Source organism: Magnolia sinica, chromosome 7, assembly GCF_029962835.1.
Source record: "Magnolia sinica isolate HGM2019 chromosome 7, MsV1, whole genome shotgun sequence".
Taxonomy (NCBI): Eukaryota; Viridiplantae; Streptophyta; class Magnoliopsida; order Magnoliales; family Magnoliaceae; genus Magnolia; species Magnolia sinica.
In genome coordinates, this window is record NC_080579.1 from 48,378,980 (window position 1) to 48,390,799 (window position 11,820).

Below are 11,820 nucleotides of genomic sequence, written 5' to 3' on the forward strand. Positions count from 1 at the left end.
CATTGCTCCATGGGCATGGTTGGATGACAGTACCCTTCCTGATCCTCATACATTGTTGAGTGGTTGGTAATTAATTTAATCTTGTTGTTTGCTTTGTCTCCTGGGCATGGTTAGATGATGGAATCCATTCTAATTCATATACCTTTCATCTCTTGAAAACCAGATCAAGTAAGTTCAGTTTAAATTCCATAAACATTGATGCAAGCATAAGATCTTCCTGATCTCTACAAGTGGATCCTCTGAATCCCTAGTTTCCTTCTTCTGAATTCCTTAAAGTTTTAGATAATTATTCCACAATTACTTTCTAAATTCTATTTGGTTTAGATCACATCTTAGTCTAGTTCTATTTCTACCTAGTTTCAGGAAGCGTACAAGTTTCAGTCCCTGTGGATTCGACCTCGGTCTTACCGAGTTTATTACTACATCACAACCCTATACTTGGGGAGTGAACAAGTTTTTGGCGCCGTTGCCGAGGACTGACGGTTACGATTCTTTGAAATTAATTAGTTTTAGAATTAGGTTAGGATTAGGATTTTACTTACTTTAGGATAGAAGTTTTTATTTTATTCTGTTTTTAGAACTTAACCTGTTTTCCTGTTTTGTAGGATCCTGACATAAGTTCTTAAATTGGTAATTCCTTCCTAATTTCTCTACTTTTTCTGTTTTTAGAATTAAGGTTTAAATCTTAGAAATTTTCTAACTCTAGTATCTTCTCATCTGTAGGAAATAGAAACTGGGTTATTTCTTAACTTTCTATTCTTATTTTAGTAACTTTCTAATCTTAACTCTTTTTTTGTCTCCTAGTTTATTTTTAGTTTATTTTTGTTTAGAAACTAACCTTCCTATTTTGTAGGCCTTTAAGATAGAAATCTCTAATTCGGTAAGCTCCTTCCCTACTTTCTATTTTTCAATTCTCTTTTAGTAATCTACTTTCTAGTTTAGGACTCTCTTAATTTATTTTAGAAATTTTCACTTTCTTTTAGGAATTTTTTCTTTTAGAAGCTAGTTTACTTCTATCTTTCTTTTAAAGAATTGTTCTTCTCTTTTTAGAATCTAACTTATTTTATTTTATTTTGCAGGTTTTAACTCAGGACTCCAATTTGGTAATTTCTTTCCAACTCTCTCTTTCTTGCTAGATTTTCCTAGGGTTAAGTTTTTAATTGAGGGCTGCGAGTGTTTTCATGCCCAAGTGGGCCCGTGACGACACTCGACGTCTCTTAACTGAAGGAGGATTGGTTGAGGGGTTGACTACCCATCGCAGGACTAGACACCGCTCGAAATCCCCTGAGTTAACTGAGGTTATGGCTGAAGACCAACCTCCTCCACTTCCACCCAGGGTGGAGGATACCCAAGATGAGAATGAGGTGCAACAGGCACCCCCGCCTCGTACTTTACGAGATTATCTACAACCGGCGGGAGTGAGTATGCCCTCATGCATGATTTTTCCTGAAAATACAGGACAAATGGACATCAAGCCAGGAGTTATCCAACTCCTTCCCAAATTCCATGGACTTGAATCAGAAAGTCCATATTTACATTTGAAAGAGTTCGATGAGATTATAGCTACATTATGTTTTCCTAATGTATCTGAGGATACAATTAGGCTGAAACTCTTTCCTTTTTCCTTAAAAGAGAAAGCTAAGACGTGGTTACATTCACTGCGTCCTAGATCCATTGGCACATGGAACGATATGCAGAGGGAATTCATAAAAAAATTCTTCCCACATCATAAAACGATTACCCTCAGAAAAGCGATCATGAACTTTGCCCAAAAGGAAGATGAAACATTCTTCCAATGTTGGGAAAGGTTTAAAGATTTGGTCAGTTCATGCCCACAACACGGATTTGAAACGTGGCGCATTACAAATTTTTTCTATGATGGACTGACATCTTCCATGCGCCAAATGGTCGAGACAATGTGTAATGGAGAGTTCATCAACAAAGATGTTGACGAGGTATGGGATTACCTCGATAGTCTCGCTGAAAAAACACAATCATGGGACTATTACCCAATGGCGAACACCACGTCTAGGCCGACTCAATTAAAGGAAAAAGGTGGATTATATCTCTTGAAAGAAGAGGATGATCTCAAGTGTAAAGTGACTACGCTCATAAGGAAAGTTGAGGCTATGGAAGGAAAGAAGGATAAGGTCAATGAAATTGTTTGCGGCATCTGTGATTGCAACATTCACACAACTGAAAACTGTCCTACAATACCTGCCTTTCGAGAAGTGTTGAATGAACAAGCCAATGCCGTAAATAATTATCAAAGACCTTTTACTGGACCTAACTCCAACACATACAATCCTGGCTGGAAAAATCATCCAAACTTCAGTTGGAGAAATGGACAAACGGCGACTCCTCCAGGTTTCTTCAATCAAAATCCAAATCAAGTGAAACCTCAAGAGGAACCGGTTCAAAATCCCATACAAGAGCTGGCTCAGGCAATGCGAGGAATCACAGAATTTATGCAAAAGATAGATTCTCGTATGACGGTTATAGAAAAGGGGATGCTTCCTGCACAACCTCTCCCCAATCCTAAACCGCAGTACGAGAATAATGATCCCAGCTCTTCAAATCAGATGGGGCATGCTAAATCCATCACCACTCTAAGAAGTGGGAAGATCATTGATAAAACTCTTCCGGTTAGGCCCGAAAAGCCCCAAGAACCAAAAGAGGACAACAATGATGGATCCAGTGATGCCCCACAAAAAGTAGAACCGGAACTTCTAGAGAAGCCAGTTGCTCCATTCCCCCAACGGTTGGTTTCACCAAAACCTCTCTCTAACTCTCAGGATATACTAGAGGTGTTGAAACAAGTGAAAGTCAACATTCCTCTACTTGATGTCGTTAAACAGATACCTTCATATGCCAAATTCCTGAAAGACTTATGCACGACCAAAAGACGGAAAATTATTCAAAAGAAAATCTTCTTGACTGAGAAAGTGAGTGCCATCCTGAAGCAAGACGTGCCGCAGAAATTCAAGGATCCCGGTAGCCCAACCATATCATGTGTAATCGGGAACCATCGAATTGATCATGCACTTCTTGACTTAGGAGCAAGCGTCAATTTGATTCCCTACTCGGTATACAAACAGTTAGGTTTGGGTGAATTAAAACCCACCCTAACCACACTACAACTTACTGATCGCTCTGTTCGTGTACCAAGAGGGATAATTGAGGATGTGTTGGTCCAAGTTGATAGATTTTACTACCCTGTAGACTTTATCATCCTGGACACTGAACCCATCAATAACATGAGCACTCAGATTCCTGTCATTCTTGGTCGCCCATTCCTTGCCATGTCAAATGCAATTATCAATTGCAGGAATGGTATCATGACTATGTCTTTTGGAAATTTGACATTGGAGTCAAACATTTTTTTCAATAACGGCAGCAACTCAGAGGATGATGACGATTTCCACGACATTAACATGATTGACTCTTTCATGGAAGATACGACACCTCTGACCTTATCCTCCGACCATCTAGAGACGTGCCTGGCCCACTCCCATGATTTTGATGATGACATGATTAGGGAGACGTGCGCCTTGCTTGATACTGCACCGGTACTTGAAGTTAACCGATGGAGGCCACAATTTGAAGAATTACCACAAACTGATGTAGTGCCTCTACCGTCTAACCTCAAGCCGCCGAAGCTTGACCTAAAACCTTTGCCCTCTGATTTGAAATATGCCTATTTAGGTCAAGATGAGACATACCCGGTGGTGATCTCTGCCCACCTGGAGAAAGAACAGGAGAGTATGCTTATATCTACTCTCATTGAGCATAAAGGAGCCCTGGGATGGACGATAGCAGACCTCAAAGGAATCGATCCCTCGATTTGTACTCACCACATATATCTTGAGGATAATGCAAAAACCGCTCGGCAACCACAACGTAGACTAAATCCAAACATGAAGGAAGTGGTTAAAGCCGAGGTTCTTAAACTACTGGACGTGGGTATTATATACCCTATATCTGATAGTCAATGGGTGAGTCCAACTCAAGTGGTCCCTAAGAAGTCCTAATCACCATCATAGCCAATGCTAATAATGAACTCGTGCCAACTAGAGTCACTCGGTTGGAGAATGTGCATTGACTACAGGAAGTTGAATACCGTCACGAGGAAAGACCACTTTTCCTTACCATTCATTGATCAGATCCTTGAAAGGTTAGCTGGTCATTCCTATTACAGTTTCCTTGACGGGTATTCGGGCTACAACCAGATAGAGATAGCCCCTGAAGACCAGGAAAAGACCACATTTACATGTCCCTACGGCACCTTTGCCTATCGAAGGATGCCATTCGGACTATGTAATGCCCCTGCCACCTTTCAGCGATGTATGCTTAGTATCTTTTCTGATATGGTGGGGCAATATCTAGAGGTCTTCATGGACGACTTCTCTGTTTACGGTCCATCTTTCAGCAAGTGCTTGGAAAGCCTTAAATGTGTGCTGAAAAGATGTGAAGAAAAGAAATTGGTACTTAATTGGGAGAAGTGTCATTTTATGTTTCAGAAGGGAATTGTCCTTGGGCATATCATCTCGTCCAAAGGAATCGAGGTAGATAAGGCAAAAATCGATCTTATCTCTAACCTACCTCCACCCAAGAACATCAGAGACGCTTCTTAGGACACGCAGGATTTTACAGGCGATTCATAAAGGACTTTAGTCTTCTTTCTCGTCCTTTATGTAATCTTCTTCAAAAGGATGTTCCGTACGAGTGGACTGAGCAGTGCCAGGAAGCTTTCACCAAGCTTAAGGGCACGTTAACCACTGCACCTATCATGCAGCCACCCGATTGGAGCCTTCCTTTTGAGCTTATGTGCGACGCTTCTGATTATGCTCTTGGGGCGGTCCTAGGCCAGAGAAAAGATAAGAAGCCCTACGTCATTCATTACGCGAGTAGGACTCTAAATCTTGCCCAGGTGAACTACTCGACTACGGAAAAGGAACTCTTAGCTGTAGTGTTCGCTTTGGACAAATTTAGGTCCTACTTGATCGGATCCAAGATCATTATCTATACAGATCATGCGGCACTGAAGTATCTTCTTTCTAAGAATGATTCTAAGCCCCGCCTGATAAGATGGATCCTTCTACTTCAAGAATTTGATTTGGAAATTAAAGATAAAAAGGGAGTAGAGAACGTAGTGGCCGATCACCTTTCTCGCCTTAATACCTCAGATTCCCTTGAGGCAACCCATATCAATGATATCTTCCCTGATGAACAACTGTTCAGAGTCTCCCATCCACCTTAGTTTGCTGATATCGCTAATTATCTTGCCACAGGTTCCATATCGACACATTGGACTGCGCAAGATAAGAAGAAATTCTTCACCGAGGTGCGCAACTTCTTCTGGGATGATCCTTACTTATTTAAATATTGCCCAGACCAAATCTTAAGGAGATGTGTACCAGACGATGAGCATCAGAGCGTCATCTCCTTCTGTCACTCAGAGGCCTGTGGTCGTCACTTTTCTGCTAAAAAGACCATGGCCAAGATTCTGCAGTGTGGCTTTTACTGGCCCACTATGTTTAGGGACACTCATGAGTTTTGCAAAGCTTGTGAGCGTTGTCAGAAATTGGGAGCGTTGTCCCGTCGAAATATGATGCCTTTGAATCCCATCCTTATCATTGAGGCGTTTGATTGCTGGGGCATCGATTTCATGGGACCATTCCCCCAATCATTTGGAAATCTGTATATTTTGCTCGCCGTGGATTATGTCACTAAATGGGTCGAAGCGATTCCATGTCGAAAGAATGACCATCGCACGGTCATTAAATTCCTAAAAGAAAACATCCTTTCTCGATTCGGAACGCCTCGAGCCATCATTAGTGATGGGGGCTCACACTTTTGTAATAGACCATTCGAGAGCTTAATGAAGAAATACGGTATCTCTCATAAGGTGAGCACCCCATACCACCCACAGACAAGTGGGCAAGCCGAGATTTCTAATAGGGAAATTAAACACATTTTGGAGAAAACGGTTAACCCTGACCGTAAGGATTGGTCAATTCGATTAACCGATGCCTTATGGGCTTACCGTACTGCTTTTAAAACCCCTATTGGAATGTCTCCCTTTAGACTCGTCTATGGGAAGGCTTGCCACTTGCCTGTAGAGTTGGAACATAGAGCCTACTGGGCGATCAAAAATCTAAATTTCAATTTGAACAACGCTGGCTCGCTACGCAAACTTGATTGAATGAACTTGAAGAAATCCGAACGACGCATACGAGAATTCGAGAATTTACAAGGACAGATGAAGGCGTTTCATGATCAACGTATTCTGCGAAAATCATTCACGCCTGTTCCGAAAGTCCTTTAGTATAATTCTCGATTACATCTCTTTCCGGGTAAGCTTCGATCTCGTTGGACCGGCCCTTACATTGTTGTTACTGCTTATCCTCATGGGGCCGTCGAGATAAGAGATCCCGACAATGGCAAGGAGTTTAAAGTAAATGGACATCGTTTAAAGCCATTTATCGAGAAATTTGATTCAGAGGACATGTCCATGCCTCTGACTAATCCTGTTTACCAGGACTGATCTCCTAGTCTGATGGAGGTATAGGTAGGTTTATCGCTTTCATAGGATTAGGGTAGTTGCTTTGGTCTGGCTGAAGACGTTAAACTTAGTGCTCCTGGGAGGCAACCCAGCTTTTCAACTTATTTCATTCTCCTAGCTAGTTCAATGTTTGTGGGTAACATTACTGCAAACCCTCACGAGACTACAACTCGTCCACTAGGGGTAACCTAGGGGTTTAAAGGCTTGTTGCATGCGCTAAATGCAATCGAGAGCACCTGCGAAAGTGGTATAGGTAGGATTTTATTTTTATTAGTTTTGTGTTACTTTCTCTCTCGTGTTGACTGGATTCCATGCTGCGATCTCTTGGAAAGTCTCTCACGATTCATCATCCAGGTACTATCTTCCCTTCACTTTTTCTTTACTTTTGTTGTCCTTTGTGCATTCCATACTCATATCTTTTACATTGAGGACAATGTAGCTTTTAGGTTGGGGGTGGGAGATTGGGTTACCTAATCAGTATTTTCTTGAGCAAAAAAAATTGTGAAAATTTTTAAATTTTTTCTGGACTTTCTGGAGAATTCAAAGTGATTTGACAACCATCTTTGATTTAGAATTACAGGATATGGAATGTTGGTGATTTACTGCCCTTAGATTCAGTTGCTCGTTAGATTTCACAGTTAAGTTTAATTATTAATCCATGATTAGAAGTTGTAAACATTGATTGAGTCATGATTTCACATGTCACATCTCGCTTACACATTAAGATTTCAGTTTGAAACTGAAGGGTTAATTTGGTGTTCAGTAAGCATAGAAGGAACCAACTTGAACAATTGCCCGGCATGATCAATTAAACGGAAAAGATACCGTTGAAAAAGGTTAGGCAAAGAATCTTCACTATAGGTTTGCTCCCTATAGGTGAGGACTTAATCCCTTTCTTGGTTTTTAGTTTTTTTTTTTTTTAAAAAAAAAAAAAAAAGCTAAAGGAATGAAAAGATGATCTTTGAGGCAAGCTTTGGTTATTATGAATTCTCTTGTTGATTACCAACGATATCCTGAAATAAAGAATTGAATATTAATGTTGAAAGTTGGGATTACACTTTACACCTGTGGAACTCAATGTTTAGGATTATTTCTAATTAAGGGACTAATACTTTGAATTTGGTTACGAAGTTTACCGTGTGTTTGAGTCTAGGAGAGAGTAAGGCCCAACATTCATGAATTGTTGAATTCTAAATATCTGGATTGTTTTCCAAAACCACTTGAGTTCATAGAAATTCACTTGTAATTCTCAACTTATTTTTCGCATACTTTGCTCGGGACTAGCAAAATGCTGGTTGGGGGTTGTGTTGAGGGTCAAATATTACATATCAGACCCATTTATTGCATGGATTTACAAGCATGATACCGTTTAATAGCCTGCTTTAATTGTATTTGTAATGCAGAGTGTATGTACGAGCTTGGACCGAAAAGGGTGCTTAAAGCATGGACTTAACGCTCTAATGACACCAAAGCATGGGACGGACCCTAGGAGACCAAGATCGATAGATTTGCACGCCAGGGATCCAAGAAAATCGAGGAATTGAAGCTCAAGCGGCCTGAAAAGTGTCCAGAATGCAAGATCATAAGGTTCCCACCATCCAATCAGTTCGAGACTCCATACGTGGCCTAAAGACCATAAATGAACCGTACACGTAAAATTTCATCCATTGGATCGCTGTGGAATTGGCCCAACAGACATATCAGCCCATAAAACCATTGATTTTGGGCCCGCCCGCTATCCAGATGTACTTGAAAATTGGTCCCAATGCGTTATCTGAGCTGACAATACGGATGGACGGAGCGGATTTCTCACAAACATCTCAGTGGACTCCACATGTACATCGCGTGTACATAGTGCACCGCTGCCCGCGCCGCACCGGACGGTCAGCCCTGTCAAAGACGGGCTGACCCGTCTCCTTCTTCCGCGGCAACAGCGGACGGACGCTGTCCGTCCGATTTTCATCAGTGGGCCCCCCTCGCTCCCCAGAAAGCTGATCTGGACCGTACATTCATTCCATAGGATGATCAAAACCAACTCCTAGGTGGCAGAACTGCAGAAGAAAGCGTAGATCGGATTTTAACCGTCCAAACGCAGGACGGACGGTAGGGAGAAAATACAGTGGGCCGCACTAAAACCTGACCAAAACCACTCCTTCCAGCCTTTTTTTTCGCCAGGAACCCAATGAACGGGGTGGATTTCTCTAAAAACCATACTGTGGGGCCCATCGATTGTCACAGCGTACCCTGTTTACGCAGGGACGCACGTCCGTGAAAATCGGCCACGGTGGTCCGTTCTGTGATCATTATCAGGGTCGGATTAGTGATCCAGACCGTCCAAAATTCTTATAAGTGGGTCTTTACCCCAACCAAGAAGAAAAAAACGGAGTTTGGGACGTTCCTCCATCTCAAAATTCATACAAACGCAAACTGTTTTGTGTTCGTATGCAAGCTGGCTGCATAAAAACGGGTTCCGCAACCTATTCCATTCGGGACTCGACAGCAGCTCTCGGAGGAGACTGTTCATCTTTAAAAGGAGGTCCCGGTCTTGGGTTTGAGGGGAGGACGGAACGGAACGGAAGTGAGGAAAGAGAATCAGCCTCGTTTTAGGGAGCTACGGCTGCTGCTGTGAACGGCTGGGAGAGAAAAAGGGAGTTGCTGTTGCTGCACGTGGGGGAGGCTCGGTTTTGTTTTGGAACGTGGCTGCTGGCACATGTGACGGAGAGAGAAGGGCTGAACGTGGAATAGTTTGGCACGTGAGGAGCAGAAGCTGGACAAGGCACGGTTCTGGTTTTTCTTTTCTTTTTCTATAATCTAGCCCATATCATGTGTGGCTAAACCTCTTAGCTAGGGCTAAGAGGTGAAGCCTATAGCGAGATGGGAGACTCCATTATATGCTGGTAATTTAATCCAAATTTCTAAACTGAATTTGATATATTTAATTATTAAAGGAATATTTTTCCTAGCCTTTAATGGTCTGTTGTGACTGAAATTACAATGGGATTGCAAGGGCTTTGAATACTTCTTTCTTTTTTTTATGTTTATGAAGTCAGGAAGCCCTGTTGTTCATCATTGCTCCATGGGCATGGTTGGATGACAGTACCCTTCCTGATCCTCATACATTGTTGAGTGGTTGGTAATTAGTTTAATCCTGTTGTTTGCTTTGTCTCCTGGGCATGGTTAGATGATGGAATCCATTCTAATTCATATACCTTTCATCTCTTGAAAACCAGATCAAGTAAGTTCAGTTTAAATTCCATAAACATTGATGCAAGCATAAGATCTTCCTGATCTCTACAAGTGGATCCTCTGAATCCCTAGTTTCCTTCTTCTGAATTCCTTAAAGTTTTAGATAATTATTCCACAATTACTTTCTAAATTCTATTTGGTTTAGATCACATCTTAGTCTAGTTTTATTTCTACCTAGTTTCAGGAAGCGTACAAGTTTCAGTCCCTGTGGATTCGACCTCGGTCTTACCGAGTTTATTACTACATCACAACCCTATACTTGGGGAGTGAACAACAATCATATCAGGTAGAGGTATGCTAACACTGTCACACCCCAAACTCGGAAACCGGGCTCACAAAATTTTCGATCGCCGAATTCAGCGCCGACAGCCTCCGTAGAACCTCATTCTTGGCTCTCAACGCCCATTCGCCAGGTTCCGATCCTAGGATGTTACGAGGAGGATTTTCAACATCAGTTTGATTCGTAATAAGCATAACCAAAGGCATAACCTACAAACAACAACCAAAAACTCTATCACATTTCCACTATGATCAAAAACTTTGTAAGTACAATGAGCATAAATGAAAATACAATGATAATGGACAAAAAGCTCCAAGATGATCTGTTATACGCTCCTGCCTCAGCAGTGATGCGGTCCAACGTCACCTGCACGCAACAATCGTGCATAAGCTTATAGAAAGCTTAGAGGGTGGTGAAAGTGTGTGCACAATGTAGTAATACAATTATGTAGTATTAGAGTAATGCGGAATATGCAGATGAATCCATGAATACCATTAGCCGTACTAAGGCTATGTGATGCAAGGCATGAATGATGTCGGCCATACCAAGGCCATGTGATGCGAGATGCAACTCAAGCATACAATTCCTCATCTTAGTCCACATATCAATACAGTTTAATTCTAGAATAGAACCGGGGTCTAGTACACTACAAACCGGATTACCGCCCCATCGCGCGCAATAAGGCGAGTGGAAGAGACCTCACTATCCACCTGACTCAGCTCGTCGATAGCGGACCCATTCCTCAAGCTAGTCAAACTCAACCTAGCTTTGCCCCTCCTTTCGGGTGGGTAAGGCCGCACCCCCTTTCAACTGACCACGACACAGTGGAAAGCGTGGCCTTCTAGTAATCGGCACTCTGCGCTCATGCACCCATTCGGTCTAGACATTGAAGCAACTTCCTAGTACCATAAGGGTTTAAGGACTTTTACCTAGAGATATCTATAGCACCCCATGTAGAATAAGATTTTCGGTATCCAATCCTGCCAACCACGATACGCCTATCGCGGCTACGGCCCTGATGTCGCTAGGGCATATAATAATCATGTCACACGATACGAAATGTATGAACTACACTATCCAGTCATTCAGTAATCCTGCGCGTACCGCGCTCTCATGTGGGCAACATCGCCTACCCGGGAGCCCCTAAACAATCTGCCCGAAGAAATGTGCCATGATCAATCACTCATCTCATCACAAGCATGTAGATGATGCGTATGGGCATGTATCATGATGCTATGTTGTTATATACTCATAATCGAAATCAAAAATCAGAATCGGTAATCGAAGTCGATTAATCACATACGGCGAATGGGGCCCACTTACTTGGGTTAACCCACAAAGAGAATGGGCCTAACAAGGCCTAAGGGAAGGTCACAATGAGGACATCTAACCATCATTGCCCATCAATGTGGACATCTAACCAACATTGCTCCCAAGGAGTGGCCTACATAAAGAATCCATATACAATGTAACGGCCACACAAACATCACATTGGGCCTCGCTCATGGGCCTTACATACATCGCATTGGGCCGATTGAATGGACTGATCAAATGAGCCGATTTGAATGGACCGATCAAATGGGCCGATTCGAATGGGCTGATCCAAATGGGCCGACCAAGTGGGCCGAATCAAATGGGCCGAGTTAATGGGTTGAATCGAATGGGCCGATCAAATGGGCCGACTCAAATGGGCCAACCAAATGGGCCAATTCAAATGAGCCGAATCAAA

The 11,820-nt window shown here is 42.3% G+C and overlaps 1 non-coding gene across 1 annotated transcript; it reads right to left on the reverse strand.

The window, feature by feature from the left end:
- Nucleotides 1-1,739: 1,739 nt before the first annotated feature.
- LOC131252218 (small nucleolar RNA R71) lies at nt 1,740-1,846 on the reverse strand. Its single transcript, XR_009174250.1, has one exon. It is a non-coding gene; the product is annotated as a small nucleolar RNA R71 (small nucleolar RNA).
- Between the last annotated feature and the right edge of the window lie 9,974 nt (nt 1,847-11,820).